Here is a 9,295-nt window from a genome sequence, read left to right as displayed (position 1 = left end):
CAAGCTTACCGGACCCCGGCTCTGTCAAAGGACCTCAGCTCAAGCATAGCTGCCCTCGCCCACGCCTATTCAAAAATCATTTATTGGTAAAAATGAATATATCGAATATATATATATATATATATATATATATATATATATATATATATATATATATATATATATATATATATATATATATTAGGGGTGTTAAAAAAATCGATTCGGCAATATATCACGATACTACAGCTCGAATCGATTCAATAGGCAGCCGAATCGATTTTTTAACATCCATTTTTGATGGAAAAATGTTCAACAAAACGTCTAACTTTCACACCTTAAGCACGGAAGAATGTTATATTAATGGAACATTAAGCCTTAATATTTTATTTCAATGCTGTTCAAACATGAAAAATGTTACAACCTGTTTGTTAAATAGAGTGGCGCACAGTTATAAGACTGAAGTTTCAGATCAATAAATAATACATTTTCATCCAAATCTTACAGTGTACATGTACAAGTTTACTGAATGGTATTTTATAAATTTGAGTAAAAAAATCGCAACAATCGACTTGTAAATTCATATTGGGATTAATCGGTATCGAATCGAATCGTGACCTATTAATCGTGATACGGATCGAATTGTCAGGTAATAGGCAATTCACACCCCTAATATATATATATATATATATATATATTTTTTTTTTTTTATATATAATTTTCCAACAGACCAAAAATGATCTTTGGTCTTTTGGAGAAAAGTAGGCGTGGCATAGTTCAGGTGGTAGTGTGGCAGTCTCCCAAGCTGAAGGTCGTGAGTTCGGACCTTAACCCTTGAATGAGTTTTTTTTTTTCTTTTTTTTTTTTTTTTTAATTTTACTCTCTTCCTGGGTGTAAATCTTAAGGCCTAGATACACCAATCCGACGTCTGCCAAATGTGACCAACGATTACCCCCTGTTGCGTCGGCCCAGACATCGACACGTTGGGTAGAAAAATGACGTAAATACAGACCCCAACTATTATGTACCTTCAGCACATGCACAAGAATTTATTCGCCTCCATACCATCGGCGGCAGTAGTCATTATTCCTAAAGGCAAGTGGAAACCTCTTTATATGGGGATATGAAAACGTAAACAATGCATACCAGTTACTTTTTCTCTCACGATGTCCTCGCACGTGATTTTCAGTGCTATTTCAGCAGACCTCTTCCGCGTTCACGCGCTTCTTCCACGGCGAAAGTGGCGGCCCCAGGGTAAACGCTGCGACCAGCTGGTGAAAACGGGTGCTGTAAAACTCCGTTGTAGCGTATCCTGGACCCTGTAGACTCCTGGCTGTTATCGATCGTCAGTTCAGCTGAAAAGCTTCGGCCGTGCTGCCCTTCACGTTTTGCACGCGTTGACAACCTCCAGCTTCTAGGAGCTTCCTTGAGACCGCCGGACGGAAGAGCCATGCACTCCTGCTGCTCCCACAAGGATCGCACTGTTAAATGCACAGTCATTGACAAACAAAATGTTTATTTTGAGGGAGTTTTTCCCGTCCATCAACTTTGATTTTCTGTTCTGAGTCCACCGCTATGATTGAATTACTATACCACCTGACTGTGCTTATTTGGACGCTCCGAGGACGTCGGGCTGAGGTGGAGGAACGGTGACTATTTTTAAAAACAAATTTAAATGTAAACTATGTCTATTTACCACATAGATCAACAGCTTTGAAGCCACCTTCTTTGAAGTCGGCCAAACTTTCACTGTGCTGTCATTTATCGACCTCCAAAATACAATACGGCCTTTTTAAACGACTTTGCAAATCTTCTTGCCAAAATCATGCTGAAATATGATCATATACTCTTTATGGGGGACTTTAATATTCAAAACCATAAAGTTGAGTACTGTTCATTCGTGTTCGTCACTTCCTCTTCTTGCCCCATGCGCTGATTCACTAGCTAACAGCCAATCACAGTGATCAAATGCCGATTCAACATGTTGAATTTGCTGGAAACATCCCCTCGACGTATTCCAACTCGATCAGACGTTCCGACAGTAATTTATACACTGATTAGACGGTACCGTCAGCCCAAGGATGTCCGACTCCCGACGTCAGATGGTGTATCTAAGACTTTAGTTTACTCTAAAATCTGAGTCTATTTGTTCTCTATCTAAATAGTGTCAAAATTTACTCTAATAGTCCAATTTACACTACAGAATTCACCGTGTATGATGCTATATGGACTAATGATGAAGCAGCAAATAGTTGAAATTTTTTTGGAGTGTGTGTGTGAGTGAAGCAAAGAAATTAAGCATTAGTTGAGTAGGGTTTATAGAGGTACTTTTGCTTTTCTGTATATTACTCTCTATTATTTAAATAGAAACAAGCACACTGCTAATCTCCCACACAACAGTCACAAGAAAAATCGACATTTGCAGTCACCAACGAACAGGACTGGACTGGCACAAATAATCGGCCCTGGTATTTTGACTTGGTCCAGCCCGATTCCTGACCACCCTGGGCTACCATGTAGCTCTACCACTGATGTTTATTGGTTCAGTTTGCACTCTATATTTTAAATGGATGTATGGTATGCTCCTTCTAAATTTTGGGCCGGTCTCTCGGGGTAAAATGGAGGAAAATAATAATTGAATAACACCACATCAGCCCCAAAAGACATCGGCCCATCGGGCATCTGCCCTGTATGCCAGATGGCCAGTCCAGCCCTGCCAACAAACAACGCAAGGCAAAGAAATCACATTTTAGCCCGCTCTCAGTCAAAAACCGACTTCTTGATTTGGGGGCTTTTGCCTTCCTTCCTCTTCCTCTCTCACCTTGACATATATCTCCCTCTGCATGGCATTTCCCACCATCGGCTAAGGAGTAGAGCTGCTGAGGATGCAGAACTGCAGTGAGACCGGCATCAATTAGACTGCAAAAGTGCACTTTATTTTTGTCCCTCTATGCCAAATTAAATTACACGATTGAAAAAAAGAAGTGTAATAGAAAAGCAATGAACTTTAATTAATTACAAATTCATCAAAATAGAACCAATAGACTCCAGCTCATAGTACTTACAAATTTCACATGCTGGCTTGATGCCAACACATCCTACAAAACTTCCATTGGAATGGTAAAAAAGTGGTGTAGAATGTAGGCTATATATGCGCCTTGCTACTATTGAGCAATAATCAGAATTAAAGCAATGTTCAGTCCCACAAAGACTTTTCTTTAAAACGAGGGGCATCACACTCCTGCTTCAGTCTCAACAACAAGTTCTGTCACAAATATTTGTGTTTAATTAGGGTTGATAGTTGCATGCAATATGGACCATTTGTACGGACTGTGAGTTGCGGAACTGAGCAATCAAGTTCCCAGAGGTGCAAATTGTATTCTTATTACACAATGCCCTTCTTCAAACCTATGACATCCACCTATTAAACGATCCAATAGGTTTGCATATCCATAATGTATAAGTAGCTGAACACCGGAGAGATGCCATGGGTAACAAATAGGAAACAAATTAAACAGGACATCTAAGAGTGCACTGTAGCCAATGTGGATTTTATAGTCGTGTGTCTTTGAGCGATACACCAAGCGGAATGTGAAATGTGAGACAGCAGCTGTGATTGCCCTCTATTTCTTTTTCAGGGAGCACTGCCAGGCCTGTTGGCATGGCAAAATTTTACATGAATAAAATGCTACAGTTTTATTCATTCTTTTCAAAACCAACAGATTACATTTTGACTGCTACTGCAAAATGTGCAGATACTGTGGATAGAATGCCAAGAAGCAATTTTGACTTAAATTCACTTATTTTTCCACACTCAAATTTCCTGCCGCAGTATGTTTTAATTCAGAGCACAGACAAAAAAAAAATAAATGCCAATGCCTGCAGGCATCTTTTGAGAAAGTAAATGTACTAGAACTAAAAATTAATACATTAATTTCTAATTACGTGTATAAAAGCTTTTAGTTTCTCTGTGGTTTGGCTTACATCACACTGGTGAATATACCGCTTGTCCTCATTAGGGTCATGGATAACTGGAGCCTACATAGCTGACTTCAGATGAGAAATGAGAGGGGGTACAACCTGGGCCATTGCTGGGCAAAATTCACAATTTAATTAAGAATGTCCCCTTTGGGGACTGGACTGAAAATGTATCAGCCAGCTTCAATTCCCGATGGCCACCCCGCCCTTAACTACAAAAACAATGCTTCATTTCATCACTTTGAGATCAAGATATGCATTGTAAGCTTTCCTACATTAAGGAAATACTTAATGTTAGTTTCTGCATGTGTGCTTCCAATCGGAAGAAAAATGTGTCTGGGTTAGGCGTGGTTGAGGACCCAAATGCAGGAAAGCTCAAGGCAGAGTGGGGAAGGAGAGACAAAAAAAATTGCATTTTTCTTTAATTAAGCAAAAACAGGAAGGTTAACAAGGATCTGGTAGTGATGGTACGTAATGTACCGAGACTTCGGCGTGTGTGTTAAGTAATCCAGGAAGTAATTTCTGAAACGATGTCACCAACGATGTTTGACATTTCATGGTTTCAGGAAGTGGTTCGACTTTTGCAGAGTTTCACACAGCATATAAAGTGCAATGCTTCTCTGCAAAAGTTGCATGTCAGTGGGTGTTTTGAGCATCACCAATTTGACTGTAACAAGCTTTTCTTTTTTTTTTGTCATGGAGGCTTCGAAAAAAAAAAGAGAAAAAAAGATATCCCCAAATTGGCAACACTAATGGAATGACGTTATTTTGAAAATTCACGTCATTTGCATTGCAAGGTGAATTAAGTGCTTGTTGTGTGTCGGGATTAGGGATGGAACGATATCTAAACATCATGATACCATATCACAATAATTATCACAATATTGTGGGGCTAATTGATGACAAATAAAAAAAGGTCACAGGGTGGCACGGTGGATGACTGGTTAGCACGTCCGCCTCTCAGTTCTGAGGACTCGGGTTCGACTCTGGGCTTCCTGGGTGGAGTTTGCATGTTCTCCCCGTGCCTGCGTGGGTCTTCTCCGGGTACTCCTGTCTCCTCCCACATTCCAAAGTCATGCATGGCAGGTAAATTGGGCGATCCAAATTGTCCCTAGGTGTGCTTGTGAGTGCGCATGCGTGTTCGTCTCTGTGTGCCCTGCGATTGGCTGGCAACCAGTCCGGGGTGTACCCCGCCTACTCCCCAAAGTCAGCTGAGATAGGCTCCAGCACCCCCCACGATCCTTGTGAGGAATAAGCGGTCAAGAAAATGGATGGATGGATGGATGGATGGATGGATGGATGGATGGATGGATGGATGGATGGATGGATGGATGGATGGATGGATGGAAAAAGGTCACAATATTGTAAAAGGAAAAATGAGCTCATACTAAAAAAAACAAAAAAAACAACACAATATTGTGCTTTTTTTACAAAACAGCAATGCATGTAAACAACATACAATCTCCAATAACACTTAATACAGTTGACTTGACATAATATTGAGGCACTTCCTTGCTCATGCATGCACACATTGAGTTCCTCCACATTTTGACTCAGTTCACAAGCACATCATGTGCCCCTTCATCTGACCATAAGCGCGGATTTTAAACGTAGATGGGCCAAAACATGCCTAGTTAAAATTAAACTGCACAAAAAAAAACTAGCCACCAGAGGGTGCTAGAACTGCACAAATGGGAACCAACCTGACTTTAGTAACCGATGTGCTGCTTTTAATATCGTGACATGACGACGATAATATTGACGCAGTTTTAATATCGCAATATCATGATATTGTCATTATCGTTACAGCCCTATTACCTACATGTGTTTGGGAGAAAATTGGAGAACCCACACAAGCACTGGAAGAACAAGCTAGCTCGCCCTATAGCTGTTCTAATAGGTATTCGAACACAGATCTCATGCCTGTGAGACAGACATAATCATTAAGTTGTGTAAGTGTGTAGCTGTATGTCAACAAATAAACTTGCTGAACTCTCCTTGTAGTTATGCTACACCCGCAAGAGGATACTGAAGATTGAAATTATTTGACTTTTAAATATATGAATTATTTAAAAAAAAAATGAAATTGGTAATACATTAAAATTCATTTCATTTCAAAATGTCAACAAAAGTTGGTTGCAGGTCAACAAACACTAAAGAAGAAATACAAGAAGGGAAGAGGTATTCAGACACCTGGTGATTGCATAACAGGAACAGTTCCACAATTTTCCACCGCAAACTCATTGAATCATGCATTTATGGATGGCGTTTTGTGCTTTGGGGCAAAAATAAGGGGGGCACTAAACTCTCTTATGAATTATTTGATTTATAGGTTCACATATTTCCCATATCGTTTGCATTTCGCTTTACATTGATGCACACATATTTATTGGGATGGATTGGTGGTTATGTATTTTTAAAAATGCTGATTATTAGGTACACATCACCTCTCATTTCAAGTAACTGAGTTGTGGTGAATCATGGGTGTCTTATTGCCTCTTGGTGCTTTACATAATAATGAGCTCTAATTAAAACATGTACGTGAATGCTCTCAAAATAGTGCTGGTTCTCTTCCTGACTAAGCGATAGAACTAAGCTTTGCATTTCTGTGCGAGAATAAATCAGGACCGCAGAGGGGGAGGAGGAGAGGCAGAGGGAGCAGGGGTGAAATGAACCACAAAAATACACGTCCCCTGCCACATGCCTGCCGTTCACCCCGCAGAGTCACAGATGTCTTGGCCTTGTCAGTGTTACAGATGCAGAGATGTCTCAAAGGCCTGTGCACTTAATTTGGCAAGCCACCGCATACATCACAAATCAGAACAAATGTACATGTACCTTTGTTTCACATTTGCTCAAGAGACAGAATGTTGTTTTGGTCTGAACTGGAACACTTACCCTAGATCAGGTGAAGCATTCAATGCTACAAGCTGTACACACCAATCAACGCTGTTGCCACCAAAACATCAATATGTGGCATCTGGCACATTTTCGAGATTTTGTCATTTTTACAAAACTGTAAGCAGATATTTTTCCAACTTCAACAAAGGATGTAGAGTAGGTTGAATGAAAGCAGCTCAGCAAGATGGCGGTCCCGTGAATTCAAAAGTCTCGGCCTATGGCCTATCCAGGGGGCTCGCGGCACCCCTAATGTCCCTTTAACGTGAAGGTGGTCTCCAAGTGCTCATCCATCGCGACCGACTTTCTGTCCAAGTGAATATTTTCCTGTAAATTGCATGTGCCGATCTCCCGCATGGACTACAGTGAGTCTTTCCTTCATGTACACCGCAAGAAAACGTGCACAGTTAGACTGCACTTTGCATGAGACTTACACTAGACACAAAAATAGGGCCCTCAGTTTTTCTTTTTGCCGATAGGAAAGAATGTTCGCTGGCAGTTGTGTGGATGACTCAGTAGCTGAGTTGGTTCTGTTAACCCATGTTTAACGTGACTATCGCTTTTATTTTGGTAGCTACTTTGTCTCAGTGGGTATCAACCAGCTTTTTGTGCACGAAGCACTTTGATTTGGATCTTCTGTGGCAAAGTGTGTGGTGCTTTAACATCCCATCTGTATGCACAGTTTCATGAGAAAGATTAATGGTAATTGCTCGGGTATCGATTCTAATTTCCTTAATCGATTCGATTTCAATTCACAAGAGCAGTTTGATCCGATTTTTTTTTTTTTCAATTCACTTCAGTTCAATCCGATATTGATTAATGATGGAACATCAATTCTTAAATATCAAAGACATGATAAAAACTCAACACAAACATTAAATTCCAAATTCAATTTTGTGGAGGACGGAACTGTTTAAATGTTTTAATTTATCAATGAGGTAGCACGTGTTATAATCACTTACGTGTTACACAAACATTGACATCAGCAAAGATGAGATGAAAATATTTTCAGAATTTTAATTCAATAATTGTAAATACCAATTACAAAATTCGAAATTGTCTTAAAGTTCAATAAGTGAGGTCTTTTATAAATGTAAGAAAATACTTTTAAATTCATATGAACAGTAAATTTCCAGAAAACAGTAAGTACAAAAAAATGGCCTTTAAAATTCTATTTTCTTATGGATTGATGGGAAAAAGAGATATTAAAATGATCAATTCATGGTTTTATGACTTGATATCAGGCTCGAAAAGGATAATCGATTCGATATTGATTATTTGATTTTGTAAAATTCTGCCCTAGTAATTGTCGTAGGTGGTGAAAGGTATATTTCCTACCTGAAATTCACCTACTGTCCAAAGCCAGCTGGGATAGGTTCCAGCATCCCTACGACCCTAGTGAGGATGGCGGTTAAGAAAATGATTGGATGGATGGATGGATGGATAGATGGACGGACGGACGGACGGACGGACGGATAAATACAACGTACTAATTGTTATGTGAGTTTAATGTGGAACTGTAGTCTGATTACTTGATTATCACTCCTTAGGTTAGATTAGCCATTACTGGAAAACATGCACATTTTGGAGCAACGTGTTACATATTAACATCACGTGTTACTGTCATCATTATTTGGGTGTGTGTGAAATGAAAATTTAATGACATTACAGTTATAAGCCCACAAAATGAACTGATTCATTTCAGTCAAATATTTTGGAGGCATAGAGGGCATGGTTGTGAAATACTCACCGGATTGTTGAAATAATGTAGGAGTTACTATACTGTATGTGCAATCCATTTCATTATTATTATTGTTTTTTTTTTTTTATTCAGTGCATGGCAAAATGCACTGATCAGGTAGAATTCTCACCTATTTATATACATTTGTTTGGCTAAATACATTTATATGGTGAAAAATGACTGCCTCTTTTGCTAGAACATTGAGAAATCTATCCCACATTGCACTGATGCCTGTTGTCAGCTTTTGTGTGCCTCACAGCTGCCGAGATGAAATCAATTATGCCACCATGTGGCAACCGTCTGGAAAGTCTGGCTAACTTTTCAGGAAAAATGACATCCAGGGTGAAATGGCAGGTGCTTGAGAACCATAGGGCGTATGTGTGCGTGTGCCCGCAACCGATAAACACTTATGGTGCATATCACCTGTGTGGTGTGCAGTCTGTGTATCATGATAAGCCTGGTCACTTTGTGCACAGTGTTAAAAATACTCCATTATAGATAACATTTCTTCAGCAAGACAAACACGAGAAAGAGTACATGCCATAGACAAGAGTCTGCCTTACACATTGGTTTCAAAATGGAGGCTATTCAGCGTTCCTACTCAATGACAGCTCCCGCATGGCCTTTGCCAAACCATTAGCAGACACACTCCAGTGCTGTCTTATTTTTTCATCTTCACCTTTGGATTGGACCGCATTT

The sequence above is a fragment of the Festucalex cinctus genome, chromosome 3, assembly GCF_051991245.1.
Source record: "Festucalex cinctus isolate MCC-2025b chromosome 3, RoL_Fcin_1.0, whole genome shotgun sequence".
Taxonomy (NCBI): domain Eukaryota; kingdom Metazoa; phylum Chordata; class Actinopteri; order Syngnathiformes; family Syngnathidae; genus Festucalex; species Festucalex cinctus.
This window is presented reverse-complemented; position numbering follows the sequence as displayed.